The following is a 17,040-nucleotide window of genomic DNA, read 5'->3' as shown; positions in this document are numbered from 1 at the left end:
GGTGTGCTAGATTATTATTATTTAGTTTTATTTTATTTTTTTACACCAATCAGTGTGCAAACATGGTCATTAAAACGCTAAATGAATAGACGTTCATAAACCAGTCAGTGCAACTCATCATTTTGGTCTCCAATTCTCAAACTCAAATTCTCACCCACGGAGGATTAAATGAGAATCTTTCTTGTTTAACACTGGAATGGGGTGGTGCACTGTTCACTACCCGAAGATACTGCCACATCGGGTCAATGCATAGGGCGACAGAAGCAAGCTTCCAAATCAGCTCCCTTTCTCAAAAATCCATTTAATTTATGGTCCCCAGATAGGGAACGTACGTATCAGTATGTGCTCACAAGTCACCCAAGTGCAAGTATTCACACAAAAAAAAACGTGCCTCAGGATGCGATCTGTCGCAAGATCCTTTCTTTTTTTACACTTGATCTAAGCCAAAAGGCCTAGAGGGGATAACCGGGAAAGGGGTGGACCCAACCATGTCCCCTTCATGAGCACTCACATTACTCATAGGAATGGAAGGAAGGCTGGCAGCCAACCAGCCTCCCATGCACTCTCTGGGTGGGTGGCAGTCAGCCACCCATACATACATACAGCACAGGCTAAACCCACATCATCACTTAAAAAAAGGACAGGCGACCATTGCACTCTGATGGAGCATTTAGCAATGCAATCCATAGCCTGGCTTTTGCCTGAACCCCCATCACTCCTCCTCTTGCATATAAGACAATATTTCAGATCTGCATATGAAAACAACACGCCTACCTTTGTTGCACATAGCTGCCTGCCTGTCTCTAGTTACCCCACTGGCTGTAGCTGCGTCCCTTCCGACATGGAATAACACCACCTGTAACGATAAACTGAAAATTAACAGTATAAACCTGCATCATTTTGGACTCTGGTATTTGCTAAATCCGGGTGACCTGACAATCGATGGTGGTGCCGCTGGTGATTCTGGCCTTCTTGGAATCTGTTGGGCCTATGTGTTAGCTCACACATCACTTGGGTATCCATGGTAACTACCACAACATGGTCATCTGCAGTTTACATCTAGCCCGTGGCATTGAATGGCATTTTAAAAGTGCTAAGGGTCCTGGTGCAATAATCCTCCCATGAGGATCAGCCTCAACGGCTTTGTAGATTGCACTCATGTCAGCAACTCCATATACATTTTTTTTTCTTCATGCTTCTTTCTTCATCCTTTTTTCTTTCTGTCATTCAGACTTTCATTCATTCGATCTCTCTCACTCACTTGCTTTAACTCATTTGTTCTCACTCACTCACTCACTCAATCACTCACTCACTCACTCACTCACTCACTCTCACTCACTCTCACTCTCTCACTCACTCGCTCACTAAGTCAGTCTATCTCTCTCTCTCTCTTTTTCTTTTTATATATATTTTTTTCCGTCTTCTTCTTCTTCTTCTTCTTCTTCAGACCCTGTCATAGCACTAATGCCTTTCCAATACCACCAGCAGATGGAGACACTCCATTGCAACATTGGTTGTGAGCAGCAGTTTCTAAAAACAAGTGCCTCATGGCGGATTTCCCATCCATCAATGGATGGTTAATTTTGTTTTTATCATTCACTGACCACAGAAACAAATGCATGGTCAAGCAACAGCAATGACACACCCTTGTGTATAGGCATGAGACCCTCACGTCATTTAACAGGATTCAGCACCACCCACAAGACAGCTACCTGTCATGTCATGTCAAACCTGCACAGGTGTGCTAGATTATTATTATTTAGTTTTATTTTATTTTTTTACACCAATCAGTGTGCAAACATGGTCATTAAAACGCTAAATGAATAGACGTTCATAAACCAGTCAGTGCAACTCATCATTTTGGTCTCCAATTCTCAAACTCAAATTCTCACCCACGGAGGATTAAATGAGAATCTTTCTTGTTTAACACTGGAATGGGGTGGTGCACTGTTCACTACCCGAAGATACTGCCACATCGGGTCAATGCATAGGGCGACAGAAGCAAGCTTCCAAATCAGCTCCCTTTCTCAAAAATCCATTTAATTTATGGTCCCCAGATAGGGAACGTACGTATCAGTATGTGCTCACAAGTCACCCAAGTGCAAGTATTCACACAAAAAAAAACGTGCCTCAGGATGCGATCTGTCGCAAGATCCTTTCTTTTTTTACACTTGATCTAAGCCAAAAGGCCTAGAGGGGATAACCGGGAAAGGGGTGGACCCAACCATGTCCCCTTCATGAGCACTCACATTACTCATAGGAATGGAAGGAAGGCTGGCAGCCAACCAGCCTCCCATGCACTCTCTGGGTGGGTGGCAGTCAGCCACCCATACATACATACAGCACAGGCTAAACCCACATCATCACTTAAAAAAAGGACAGGCGACCATTGCACTCTGATGGAGCATTTAGCAATGCAATCCATAGCCTGGCTTTTGCCTGAACCCCCATCACTCCTCCTCTTGCATATAAGACAATATTTCAGATCTGCATATGAAAACAACACGCCTACCTTTGTTGCACATAGCTGCCTGCCTGTCTCTAGTTACCCCACTGGCTGTAGCTGCGTCCCTTCCGACATGGAATAACACCAACTGTAACGATAAACTGAAAATTAACAGTATAAACCTGCATCATTTTGGACTCTGGTATTTGCTAAATCCGGGTGACCTGACAATCGATGGTGGTGCCGCTGGTGATTCTGGCCTTCTTGGAATCTGTTGGGCCTATGTGTTAGCTCACACATCACTTGGGTATCCATGGTAAGTACCACAACATGGTCATCTGCAGTTTACATCTAGCCCGTGGCATTGAATGGCATTTTAAAAGTGCTAAGGGTCCTGGTGCAATAATCCTCCCATGAGGATCAGCCTCAACGGCTTTGTAGATTGCACTCATGTCAGCAACTCCATATACATTTTTTTTTCTTCATGCTTCTTTCTTCATCCTTTTTTCTTTCTGTCATTCAGACTTTCATTCATTCGATCTCTCTCACTCACTTGCTTTAACTCATTTGTTCTCACTCACTCACTCACTCAATCACTCACTCACTCACTCTCACTCACTCTCACTCTCTCACTCTCTCACTCACTCGCTCACTAAGTCAGTCTCTCTCTCTCTCTCTCTTTTTCTTTTTATATATATTTTTTTCCGTCTTCTTCTTCTTCTTCTTCAGACCCTGTCATAGCACTAATGCCTTTCCAATACCACCAGCAGATGGAGACACTCCATTGCAACATTGGTTGTGAGCAGCAGTTTCTAAAAACAAGTGCCTCATGGCGGATTTCCCATCCATCAATGGATGGTAAATTTTGTTTTTATCATTCACTGACCACAGAAACCAATGCATGGTCAAGCAACAGCAATGACACACCCTTGTGTATAGGCATGAGACCCTCACGTCATTTAACAGGATTCAGCACCACCCACAAGACAGCTACCTGTCATGTCATGTCAAACCTGCACAGGTGTGCTAGATTATTATTATTTAGTTTTATTTTATTTTTTTACACCAATCAGTGTGCAAACATGGTCATTAAAACGCTAAATGAATAGACGTTCATAAACCAGTCAGTGCAACTCATCATTTTGGTCTCCAATTCTCAAACTCAAATTCTCACCCACGGAGGATTAAATGAGAATCTTTCTTGTTTAACACTGGAATGGGGTGGTGCACTGTTCACTACCCGAAGATACTGCCACATCGGGTCAATGCATAGGGCGACAGAAGCAAGCTTCCAAATCAGCTCCCTTTCTCAAAAATCCATTTAATTTATGGTCCCCAGATAGGGAACGTATGTATCAGTATGTGTTCACAAGTCACCCAAGTGCAAGTATTCACACAAAAAAAAAACGTGCCTCAGGATGCGATCTGTCACAAGATCCTTTCTTTTTTTACACTTGATCTAAGCCAAAAGGCCTAGAGGGGATAACCGGGAAAGGGGTGGACCCAACCATGTCCCCTTCATGAGCACTCACATTACTCATAGGAATGGAAGGAAGGCTGGCAGCCAACCAGCCTCCCATACACTCTCTGGGTGGGTGGCAGTCAGCCACCCATACATACATACAGCACAGGCTAAACCCACATCATCACTTAAAAAAAGGACAGGGACCATTGCACTCTGATGGAGCATTTAGCAATGCAATCCATAGCCTGGCTTTTGCCTGAACCCCCATCACTCCTCCTCTTGCATATAAGACAACATTTCAGATCTGCATATGAAAACAACACGCCTACCTTTGTTGCACACAGCTGCCTGCCTGTCTCTAGTTACCCCACTGGCTGTAGCTGCGTCCCTTCCGACATGGAATAACACCAACTGTAACGATAAACTGAAAATTAACAGTATAAACCTGCATCATTTTGGACTCTGGTATTTGCTAAATCCGGGTGACCTGACAATCGATGGTGGTGCCGCTGGTGATTCTGGCCTTCTTGGAATCTGTTGGGCCTATGTGTTAGCTCACACATCACTTGGGTATCCATGGTAACTACCACAACATGGTCATCTGCAGTTTACATCTAGCCCGTGGCATTGAATGGCATTTTAAAAGTGCTAAGGGTCCTGGTGCAATAATCCTCCCATGAGGATCAGCCTCAACGGCTTTGTAGATTGCACTCATGTCAGCAACTCCATATACATTTTTTTTTCTTCATGCTTCTTTCTTCATCCTTTTTTCTTTCTGTCATTCAGACTTTCATTCATTCGATCTCTCTCACTCACTTGCTTTAACTCATTTGTTCTCACTCACTCACTCACTCAATCACTCACTCACTCACTCACTCTCACTCACTCTCTCACTCACTCGCTCACTAAGTCAGTCTCTCTCTCTCTCTCTCTCTTTTTCTTTTTATATATATTTTTTTCCGTCTTCTTCTTCTTCTTCTTCTTCTTCAGACCCTGTCATAGCACTAATGCCTTTCCAATACCACCAGCAGATGGAGACACTCCATTGCAACATTGGTTGTGAGCAGCAGTTTCTAAAAACAAATGCCTCATGGCGGATTTCCCATCCATCAATGGATGGTAAATTTTGTTTTTATCATTCACTGACCACAGAAACCAATGCATGGTCAAGCAACAGCAATGACACACCCTTGTGTATAGGCATGAGACCCTCACATCATTTAACAGGATTCAGCACCACCCACAAGACAGCTACCTGTCATGTCATGTCAAACCTGCACAGGTGTGCTAGATTATTATTATTTAGTTTTATTTTATTTTTTTACACCAATCAGTGTGCAAACATGGTCATTAAAACGCTAAATGAATAGACGTTCATAAACCAGTCAGTGCAACTCATCATTTTGGTCTCCAATTCTCAAACTCAAATTCTCACCCACGGAGGATTAAATGAGAATCTTTCTTGTTTAACACTGGAATGGGGTGGTGCACTGTTCACTACCCGAAGATACTGCCACATCGGGTCAATGCATAGGGCGACAGAAGCAAGCTTCCAAATCAGCTCCCTTTCTCAAAAATCCATTTAATTTATGGTCCCCAGATAGGGAACGTATGTATCAGTATGTGTTCACAAGTCACCCAAGTGCAAGTATTCACACAAAAAAAAAACGTGCCTCAGGATGCGATCTGTCACAAGATCCTTTCTTTTTTTACACTTGATCTAAGCCAAAAGGCCTAGAGGGGATAACCGGGAAAGGGGTGGACCCAACCATGTCCCCTTCATGAGCACTCACATTACTCATAGGAATGGAAGGAAGGCTGGCAGCCAACCAGCCTCCCATACACTCTCTGGGTGGGTGGCAGTCAGCCACCCATACATACATACAGCACAGGCTAAACCCACATCATCACTTAAAAAAAGGACAGGGACCATTGCACTCTGATGGAGCATTTAGCAATGCAATCCATAGCCTGGCTTTTGCCTGAACCCCCATCACTCCTCCTCTTGCATATAAGACAACATTTCAGATCTGCATATGAAAACAACACGCCTACCTTTGTTGCACACAGCTGCCTGCCTGTCTCTAGTTACCCCACTGGCTGTAGCTGCGTCCCTTCCGACATGGAATAACACCAACTGTAACGATAAACTGAAAATTAACAGTATAAACCTGCATCATTTTGGACTCTGGTATTTGCTAAATCCGGGTGACCTGACAATCGATGGTGGTGCCGCTGGTGATTCTGGCCTTCTTGGAATCTGTTGGGCCTATGTGTTAGCTCACACATCACTTGGGTATCCATGGTAACTACCACAACATGGTCATCTGCAGTTTACATCTAGCCCGTGGCATTGAATGGCATTTTAAAAGTGCTAAGGGTCCTGGTGCAATAATCCTCCCATGAGGATCAGCCTCAACGGCTTTGTAGATTGCACTCATGTCAGCAACTCCATATACATTTTTTTTTCTTCATGCTTCTTTCTTCATCCTTTTTTCTTTCTGTCATTCAGACTTTCATTCATTCGATCTCTCTCACTCACTTGCTTTAACTCATTTGTTCTCACTCACTCACTCACTCACTCAATCACTCACTCACTCACTCACTCACTCTCACTCACTCTCTCACTCACTCGCTCACTAAGTCAGTCTCTCTCTCTCTCTCTCTCTTTTTCTTTTTATATATATTTTTTTCCGTCTTCTTCTTCTTCTTCTTCTTCTTCAGACCCTGTCATAGCACTAATGCCTTTCCAATACCACCAGCAGATGGAGACACTCCATTGCAACATTGGTTGTGAGCAGCAGTTTCTAAAAACAAGTGCCTCATGGCGGATTTCCTATCCATCAATGGATGGTAAATTTTGTTTTTATCATTCACTGACCACAGAAACCAATGCATGGTCAAGCAACAGCAATGACACACCCTTGTGTATAGGCATGAGACCCTCACGTCATTTAACAGGATTCAGCACCACCCACAAGACAGCTACCTGTCATGTCATGTCAAACCTGCACAGGTGTGCTAGATTATTATTATTTAGTTTTATTTTATTTTTTTACACCAATCAGTGTGCAAACATGGTCATTAAAACGCTAAATGAATAGACGTTCATAAACCAGTCAGTGCAACTCATCATTTTGGTCTCCAATTCTCAAACTCAAATTCTCACCCACGGAGGATTAAATGAGAATCTTTCTTGTTTAACACTGGAATGGGGTGGTGCACTGTTCACTACCCGAAGATACTGCCACATCGGGTCAATGCATAGGGCGACAGAAGCAAGCTTCCAAATCAGCTCCCTTTCTCAAAAATCCATTTAATTTATGGTCCCCAGATAGGGAACGTATGTATCAGTATGTGCTCACAAGTCACCCAAGTGCAAGTATTCACACAAAAAAAAACGTGCCTCAGGATGCGATCTGTCGCAAGATCCTTTCTTTTTTTACACTTGATCTAAGCCAAAAGGCCTAGAGGGGATAACCGGGAAAGGGGTGGACCCAACCATGTCCCCTTCATGAGCACTCACATTACTCATAGGAATGGAAAGAAGGCTGGCAGCCAACCAGCCTCCCATACACTCTCTGGGTGGGTGGCAGTCAGCCACCCATACATACATACAGCACAGGCTAAACCCACATCATCACTTAAAAAAAGGACAGGCGACCATTACACTCTGATGGAGCATTTAGCAATGCAATCCATAGCCTGGCTTTTGCCTGAACCCCCATCACTCCTCCTCTTGCATATAAGACAATATTTCAGATCTGCATATGAAAACAACACGCCTACCTTTGTTGCACATAGCTGCCTGCCTGTCTCTAGTTACCCCACTGGCTGTAGCTGCGTCCCTTCCGACATGGAATAACACCAACTGTAACGATAAACTGAAAATTAACAGTATAAACCTGCATCATTTTGGACTCTGGTATTTGCTAAATCCGGGTGACCTGACAATCGATGGTGGTGCCGCTGGTGATTCTGGCCTTCTTGGAATCTGTTGGGCCTATGTGTTAGCTCACACATCACTTGGGTATCCATGGTAACTACCACAACATGGTCATCTGCAGTTTACATCTAGCCCGTGGCATTGAATGGCATTTTAAAAGTGCTAAGGGTCCTGGTGCAATAATCCTCCCATGAGGATCAGCCTCAACGGCTTTGTAGATTGCACTCATGTCAGCAACTCCATATACATTTTTTTTTCTTCATGCTTCTTTCTTCATCCTTTTTTCTTTCTGTCATTCAGACTTTCATTCATTCGATCTCTCTCACTCACTTGCTTTAACTCATTTGTTCTCACTCACTCACTCACTCACTCAATCACTCACTCACTCACTCTCTCTCACTCACTCTCACTCTCTCACTCACTCGCTCACTAAGTCAGTCTCTCTCTCTCTCTCTCTCTTTTTCTTTTTATATATATTTTTTTCCGTCTTCTTCTTCTTCTTCTTCAGACCCTGTCATAGCACTAATGCCTTTCCAATACCACCAGCAGATGGAGACACTCCATTGCAACATTGGTTGTGAGCAGCAGTTTCTAAAAACAAGTGCCTCATGGCGGATTTCCCATCCATCAATGGATGGTAAATTTTGTTTTTATCATTCACTGACCACAGAAACCAATGCATGGTCAAGCAACAGCAATGACACACCCTTGTGTATAGGCATGAGACCCTCACGTCATTTAACAGGATTCAGCACCACCCACAAGACAGCTACCTGTCATGTCATGTCAAACCTGCACAGGTGTGCTAGATTATTATTATTTAGTTTTATTTTATTTTTTTACACCAATCAGTGTGCAAACATGGTCATTAAAACGCTAAATGAATAGACGTTCATAAACCAGTCAGTGCAACTCATCATTTTGGTCTCCAATTCTCAAACTCAAATTCTCACCCACGGAGGATTAAATGAGAATCTTTCTTGTTTAACACTGGAATGGGGTGGTGCACTGTTCACTACCCGACGATACTGCCACATCGGGTCAATGCATAGGGCGACAGAAGCAAGCTTCCAAATCAGCTCCCTTTCTCAAAAATCCATTTAATTTATGGTCCCCAGATAGGGAACGTATGTATCAGTATGTGCTCACAAGTCACCCAAGTGCAAGTATTCACACAAAAAAAAAACGTGCCTCAGGATGCGATCTGTCGCAAGATCCTTTCTTTTTTTACACTTGATCTAAGCCAAAAGGCCTAGAGGGGATAACCGGGAAAGGGGTGGACCCAACCATGTCCCCTTCATGAGCACTCACATTACTCATAGGAATGGAAGGAAGGCTGGCAGCCAACCAGCCTCCCATACACTCTCTGGGTGGGTGGCAGTCAGCCACCCATACATACATACAGCACAGGCTAAACCCACATCATCACTTAAAAAAAGGACAGGCGACCATTGCACTCTGATGGAGCATTTAGCAATGCAATCCATAGCCTGGCTTTTGCCCGAACCCCCATCACTCCTCCTCTTGCATATAAGACAATATTTCAGATCTGCATATGAAAACAACACGCCTACCTTTGTTGCACATAGCTGCCTGCCTGTCTCTAGTTACCCCACTGGCTGTAGCTGCGTCCCTTCCGACATGGAATAACACCAACTGTAACGATAAACTGAAAATTAACAGTATAAACCTGCATCATTTTGGACTCTGGTATTTGCTAAATCCGGGTGACCTGACAATCGATGGTGGTGCCGCTGGTGATTCTGGCCTTCTTGGAATCTGTTGGGCCTATGTGTTAGCTCACACATCACTTGGGTATCCATGGTAACTACCACAACATGGTCATCTGCAGTTTACATCTAGCCCGTGGCATTGAATGGCATTTTAAAAGTGCTAAGGGTCCTGGTGCAATAATCCTTCCATGAGGATCAGCCTCAACGGCTTTGTAGATTGCACTCATGTCAGCAACTCCATATACATTTTTTTTTCTTCATGCTTCTTTCTTCATCCTTTTTTCTTTCTGTCATTCAGACTTTCATTCATTCGATCTCTCTCACTCACTTGCTTTAACTCATTTGTTCTCACTCACTCACTCACTCAATCACTTACTCACTCACTCACTCTCACTCTCTCACTCACTCGCTCACTAAGTCAGTCTCTCTCTCTCTCTCTTTTTCTTTTTATATATATTTTTTTCCGTCTTCTTCTTCTTCTTCTTCAGACCCTGTCATAGCACTAATGCCTTTCCAATACCACCAGCAGATGGAGACACTCCATTGCAACATTGGTTGTGAGCAGCAGTTTCTAAAAACAAGTGCCTCATGGCGGATTTCCCATCCATCAATGGATGGTAAATTTTGTTTTTATCATTCACTGACCACAGAAACCAATGCATGGTCAAGCAACAGCAATGACACACCCTTGTGTATAGGCATGAGACCCTCACGTCATTTAACAGGATTCAGCACCACCCACAAGACAGCTACCTGTCATGTCATGTCAAACCTGCACAGGTGTGCTAGATTATTATTATTTAGTTTTATTTTATTTTTTTACACCAATCAGTGTGCAAACATGGTCATTAAAACGCTAAATGAATAGACGTTCATAAACCAGTCAGTGCAACTCATCATTTTGGTCTCCAATTCTCAAACTCAAATTCTCACCCACGGAGGATTAAATGAGAATCTTTCTTGTTTAACACTGGAATGGGGTGGTGCACTGTTCACTACCCGAAGATACTGCCACATCGGGTCAATGCATAGGGCGACAGAAGCAAGCTTCAAAATCAGCTCCCTTTCTCAAAAATCCATTTAATTTATGGTCCCCAGATAGGGAACGTATGTATCAGTATGTGCTCACAAGTCACCCAAGTGCAAGTATTCACACAAAAAAAAACGTGCCTCAGGATGCGATATGTCGCAAGATCCTTTCTTTTTTTTACACTTGATCTAAGCCAAAAGGCCTAGAGGGGATAACCGGGAAAGGGGTGGACCCAACCATGTCCCCTTCATGAGCACTCACATTACTCATAGGAATGGAAGGAAGGCTGGCAGCCAACCAGCCTCCCATACACTCTCTGGGTGGGTGGCAGTCAGCCACCCATACATACATACATACAGCACAGGCTAAACCCACATCATCACTTAAAAAAAGGACAGGCGACCATTGCACTCTGATGGAGCATTTAGCAATGCAATCCATAGCCTGGCTTTTGCCTGAACCCCCATCACTCCTCCTCTTGCATATAAGACAATATTTCAGATCTGCATATGAAAACAACACGCCTACCTTTGTTGCACATAGCTGCCTGCCTGTCTCTAGTTACCCCACTGGCTGTAGCTGCGTCCCTTCCGACATGGAATAACACCAACTGTAACGATAAACTGAAAATTAACAGTATAAACCTGCATCATTTTGGACTCTGGTATTTGCTAAATCCGGGTGACCTGACAATCGATGGTGGTGCCGCTGGTGATTCTGGCCTTCTTGGAATCTGTTGGGCCTATGTGTTAGCTCACACATCACTTGGGTATCCATGGTAACTACCACAACATGGTCATCTGCAGTTTACATCTAGCCCGTGGCATTGAATGGCATTTTAAAAGTGCTAAGGGTCCTGGTGCAATAATCCTCCCATGAGGATCAGCCTCAACGGCTTTGTAGATTGCACTCATGTCAGCAACTCCATATACATTTTTTTTTCTTCATGCTTCTTTCTTCATCCTTTTTTCTTTCTGTCATTCAGACTTTCATTCATTCGATCTCTCTCACTCACTTGCTTTAACTCATTTGTTCTCACTCACTCACTCACTCAATCACTCACTCACTCACTCACTCACTCTCACTCACTCTCACTCTCTCACTCACTCGCTCACTAAGTCAGTCTCTCTCTCTCTCTCTCTCTTTTTCTTTTTATATATATATTTTTTTCTGTCTTCTTCTTCTTCTTCTTCTTCAGACCCTGTCATAGCACTAATGCCTTTCCAATACCACCAGCAGATGGAGACACTCCATTGCAACATTGGTTGTGAGCAGCAGTTTCTAAAAACAAGTGCCTCATGGCGGATTTCCCATCCATCAATGGATGGTAAATTTTGTTTTTATCATTCACTGACCACAGAAACCAATGCATGGTCAAGCAACAGCAATGACACACCCTTGTGTATAGGCATGAGACCCTCACGTCATTTAACAGGATTCAGCACCACCCACAAGACAGCTACCTGTCATGTCATGTCAAACCTGCACAGGTGTGCTAGATTATTATTATTTAGTTTTATTTTATTTTTTTACACCAATCAGTGTGCAAACATGGTCATTAAAACGCTAAATGAATAGACGTTCATAAACCAGTCAGTGCAACTCATCATTTTGGTCTCCAATTCTCAAACTCAAATTCTCACCCACGGAGGATTAAATGAGAATCTTTCTTGTTTAACACTGGAATGGGGTGGTGCACTGTTCACTACCCGAAGATACTGCCACATCGGGTCAATGCATAGGGCGACAGAAGCAAGCTTCCAAATCAGCTCCCTTTCTCAAAAATCCATTTAATTTATGGTCCCCAGATAGGGAACGTATGTATCAGTATGTGCTCACAAGTCACCCAAGTGCAAGTATTCACACAAAAAAAAAACGTGCCTCAGGATGCGATCTGTCGCAAGATCCTTTCTTTTTTTACACTTGATCTAAGCCAAAAGGCCTAGAGGGGATAACCGGGAAAGGGGTGGACCCAACCATGTCCCCTTCATGAGCACTCACATTACTCATAGGAATGGAAGGAAGGCTGGCAGCCAACCAGCCTCCCATACACTCTCTGGGTGGGTGGCAGTCAGCCACCCATACATACATACATACAGCACAGGCTAAACCCACATCATCACTTAAAAAAAGGACAGGCGACCATTGCACTCTGATGGAGCATTTAGCAATGCAATCCATAGCCTGGCTTTTGCCTGAACCCCCATCACTCCTCCTCTTGCATATAAGACAATATTTCAGATCTGCATATGAAAACAACACGCCTACCTTTGTTGCACATAGCTGCCTGCCTGTCTCTAGTTACCCCACTGGCTGTAGCTGGGTCCCTTCCGACATGGAATAACACCAACTGTAACGATAAACTGAAAATTAACAGTATAAACCTGCATCATTTTGGACTCTGGTATTTGCTAAATCCGGGTGACCTGACAATCGATGGTGGTGCCGCTGGTGATTCTGGCCTTCTTGGAATCTGTTGGGCCTATGTGTTAGCTCACACATCACTTGGGTATCCATGGTAACTACCACAACATGGTCATCTGCAGTTTACATCTAGCCCGTGGCATTGAATGGCATTTTAAAAGTGCTAAGGGTCCTGGTGCACTAATCCTCCCATGAGGATCAGCCTTAACGGCCTTTTAGATTGCACTCATGTCAGCAACTCCATATACATTTTTTTTTCTTCATGCTTCTTTCTTCATCCTTTTTTCTTTCTGTCATTCAGACTTTCATTCATTCGATCTCTCTCACTCACTTGCTTTAACTCATTTGTTCTCACTCACTCACTCACTCAATCACTCACTCACTCACTCACTCTCACACTCACTCTCACTCTCACTCACTCTCACTCACTCTCACTCACTCTCACTCACTCTCACTCTCTCACTAAGTCAGTCTCTCTCTCTCTCTCTCTTTTTCTTTTCATATATATTTTTTTCCGTCTTCTTCTTCTTCTTCTTCAGACCCTGTCATAGCACTAATGCCTTTCCAATACCACCAGCAGATGGAGACACTCCATTGCAACATTGGTTGTGAGCAGCAGTTTCTAAAAACAAGTGCCTCATGGCGGATTTCCCATCCATCAATGGATGGTAAATTTTGTTTTTATCATTCACTGACCACAGAAACCAATGCATGGTCAAGCAACAGCAATGACACACCCTTGTGTATAGGCATGAGACCCTCACGTCATTTAACAGGATTCAGCACCACCCACAAGACAGCTACCTGTCATGTCATGTCAAACCTGCACAGGTGTGCTAGATTATTATTATTTAGTTTTATTTTATTTTTTTACACCAATCAGTGTGCAAACATGGTCATTAAAACGCTAAATGAATAGACGTTCATAAACCAGTCAGTGCAACTCATCATTTTGGTCTCCAATTCTCAAACTCAAATTCTCACCCACGGAGGATTAAATGAGAATCTTTCTTGTTTAACACTGGAATGGGGTGGTGCACTGTTCACTACCCGAAGATACTGCCACATCGGGTCAATGCATAGGGCGACAGAAGCAAGCTTCCAAATCAGCTCCCTTTCTCAAAAATCCATTTAATTTATGGTCCCCAGATAGGGAACGTATGTATCAGTATGTGCTCACAAGTCACCCAAGTGCAAGTATTCACACAAAAAAAAACGTGCCTCAGGATGCGATCTGTCGCAAGATCCTTTCTTTTTTTTACACTTGATCTAAGCCAAAAGGCCTAGAGGGGATAACCGGGAAAGGGGTGGACCCAACCATGTCCCCTTCATGAGCACTCACATTACTCATAGGAATGGAAGGAAGGCTGGCAGCCAACCAGCCTCCCATACACTCTCTGGGTGGGTGGGTGGCAGTCAGCCACCCATACATACATACAGCACAGGCTAAACCCACATCATCACTTAAAAAAAGGACAGGCGACCATTGCACTCTGATGGAGCATTTAGCAATGCAATCCATAGCCTGGCTTTTGCCTGAACCCCCATCACTCCCCCTCTTGCATATAAGACAATATTTCAGATCTGCATATGAAAACAACACGCCTACCTTTGTTGCACATAGCTGCCTGCCTGTCTCTAGTTACCCCACTGGCTGTAGCTGCGTCCCTTCCGACATGGAATAACACCAACTGTAACGATAAACTGAAAATTAACAGTATAAACCTGCATCATTTTGGACTCTGGTATTTGCTAAATCCGGGTGACCTGACAATCGATGGTGGTGCCGCTGGTGATTCTGGCCTTCTTGGAATCTGTTGGGCCTATGTGTTAGCTCACACATCACTTGGGTATTCATGGTAACTACCACAACATGGTCATCTGCAGTTTACATCTAGCCCGTGGCATTCAATGGCATTTTAAAAGTGCTAAGGGTCCTGGTGCAATAATCCTCCCATGAGGATCATCCTCAACGGCTTTGTAGATTGCACTCATGTCAGCAACTCCATATACATTTTTTTTTTTCTTCATGCTTCTTTCTTCATCCTTTTTTCTTTCTGTCATTCAGACTTTCATTCATTCGATCTCACTCACTTGCTTTAACTCATTTGTTCTCACTCACTCACTCACTCACTCACTCTCACTCACTCTCACTCTCTCACTCACTCGCTCACTAAGTCAGTCTCTCTCTCTCTCTTTTTCTTTTTATATATATTTTTTTCCGTCTTCTTCTTCTTCTTCTTCTTCAGACCCTGTCATAGCACTAATGCCTTTCCAATACCACCAGCAGATGGAGACACTCCATTGCAACATTGGTTGTGAGCAGCAGTTTCTAAAAACAAGTGCCTCATGGCGGATTTCCCATCCATCAATGGATGGTAAATTATGTTTTTATCATTCACTGACCACAGAAACCAATGCATGGTCAAGCAACAGCAATGACACACCCTTGTGTATAGGCATGAGACTCTCACGTCATTTAACAGGATTCAGCACCACCCACAAGACAGCTACCTGTCATGTCATGTCAAACCTGCACAGGTGTGCTAGATTATTATTATTTAGTTTTATTTTATTTTTTTACACCAATCAGTGTGCAAACATGGTCATTAAAACGCTAAATGAATAGACGTTCATAAATCAGTCAGTGCAACTCATCATTTTGGTCTCCAATTCTCAAACTCAAATTCTCACCCACGGAGGATTAAATGAGAATCTTTCTTGTTTAACACTGGAATGGGGTGGTGCACTGTTCACTACCCGAAGATACTGCCACATCGGGTCAATGCATAGGGCGACAGAAGCAAGCTTCCAAATCAGCTCCCTTTCTCAAAAATCCATTTAATTTATGGTCCCCAGATAGGGAACGTATGTATCAGTATGTGCTCACAAGTCACCCAAGTGCAAGTATTCACACAAAAAAAAACGTGCCTCAGGATGCGATCTGTCGCAAGATCCTTTCTTTTTTTACACTTGATCTAAGCCAAAAGGCCTAGAGGGGATAACCGGGAAAGGGGTGGACCCAACCATGTCCCCTTCATGAGCACTCACATTACTCATAGGAATGGAAGGGAGGCTGGCAGCCAACCAGCCTCCCATACACTCTCTGGGTGGGTGGCAGTCAGCCACCCATACATACATACAGCACAGGCTAAACCCACATCATCACTTAAAAAAAGGACAGGCGACCATTGCACTCTGATGGAGCATTTAGCAATGCAATCCATAGCCTGGCTTTTGCCTGAACCCCCATCACTCCTCCTCTTGCATATAAGACAATATTTCAGATCTGCATATGAAAACAACACGCCTACCTTTGTTGCACATAGCTGCCTGCCTGTCTCTAGTTACCCCACTGGCTGTAGCTGCGTCCCTTCCGACATGGAATAACACCAACTGTAACGATAAACTGAAAATTAACAGTATAAACCTGCATCATTTTGGACTCTGGTATTTGCTAAATCCGGGTGACCTGACAATCGATGGTGGTGCCGCTGGTGATTCTGGCCTTCTTGGAATCTGTTGGGCCTATGTGTTAGCTCACACATCACTTGGGTATCCATGGTAACTACCACAACATGGTCATCTGCAGTTTACATCTAGCCCGTGGCATTGAATGGCATTTTAAAAGTGCTAAGGGTCCTGGTGCAATAATCCTCCCATGAGGATCAGCCTCAACGGCTTTGTAGATTGCACTCATGTCAGCAACTCCATATACATTTTTTTTTCTTCATGCTTCTTTCTTCATCCTTTTTTCTTTCTGTCATTCAGACTCTCACTCACTTGCTTTATCTCATTTGTTCTCACTCACTCACTCACTCACTCAATCACTCACTCACTCACTCTCACTCACTCTCACTCTCTCACTCACTCGCTCACTAAGTCAGTCTCTCTCTCTCTCTCTTTTTCTTTTTATATATATTTTTTTCCGTCTTCTTCTTCTTCTTCTTCTTCAGACCCTGTCATAGCACTAATGCCTTTCCAATACCACCAGCA

General features: G+C 43.5%; 10 pseudogenes; all 10 read right to left on the bottom strand.

The window, feature by feature from the left end:
* Positions 1-199: 199 nt before the first annotated feature.
* LOC130287096 (U2 spliceosomal RNA) lies at positions 200-463 on the bottom strand (annotated as a pseudogene).
* Positions 464-1,937: 1,474 nt separating this feature from the next.
* On the bottom strand, positions 1,938-2,201 carry LOC130287085 (U2 spliceosomal RNA; annotated as a pseudogene).
* A 1,464-nt stretch (positions 2,202-3,665) lies between these two features.
* Positions 3,666-3,930, bottom strand: LOC130286737 (U2 spliceosomal RNA; annotated as a pseudogene).
* Positions 3,931-5,391: 1,461 nt separating this feature from the next.
* Positions 5,392-5,656, bottom strand: LOC130286726 (U2 spliceosomal RNA; annotated as a pseudogene).
* Positions 5,657-7,125: 1,469 nt separating this feature from the next.
* LOC130286780 (U2 spliceosomal RNA) lies at positions 7,126-7,389 on the bottom strand (annotated as a pseudogene).
* Positions 7,390-8,855: 1,466 nt separating this feature from the next.
* On the bottom strand, positions 8,856-9,120 carry LOC130288411 (U2 spliceosomal RNA; annotated as a pseudogene).
* Positions 9,121-10,568: 1,448 nt separating this feature from the next.
* Positions 10,569-10,833, bottom strand: LOC130286820 (U2 spliceosomal RNA; annotated as a pseudogene).
* Positions 10,834-12,308: 1,475 nt separating this feature from the next.
* On the bottom strand, positions 12,309-12,573 carry LOC130288047 (U2 spliceosomal RNA; annotated as a pseudogene).
* A 1,500-nt stretch (positions 12,574-14,073) lies between these two features.
* LOC130288573 (U2 spliceosomal RNA) lies at positions 14,074-14,338 on the bottom strand (annotated as a pseudogene).
* A 1,445-nt stretch (positions 14,339-15,783) lies between these two features.
* Positions 15,784-16,047, bottom strand: LOC130286779 (U2 spliceosomal RNA; annotated as a pseudogene).
* Between the last annotated feature and the right edge of the window lie 993 nt (positions 16,048-17,040).

The sequence above is a fragment of the Hyla sarda genome, chromosome 8 (genome assembly GCF_029499605.1).
Source record: "Hyla sarda isolate aHylSar1 chromosome 8, aHylSar1.hap1, whole genome shotgun sequence".
Lineage (NCBI taxonomy): Eukaryota > Metazoa > Chordata > Amphibia > Anura > Hylidae > Hyla > Hyla sarda.
Note: the sequence above shows the minus strand (reverse complement) of the source record. Positions and strands in the feature narration are given on the sequence as shown.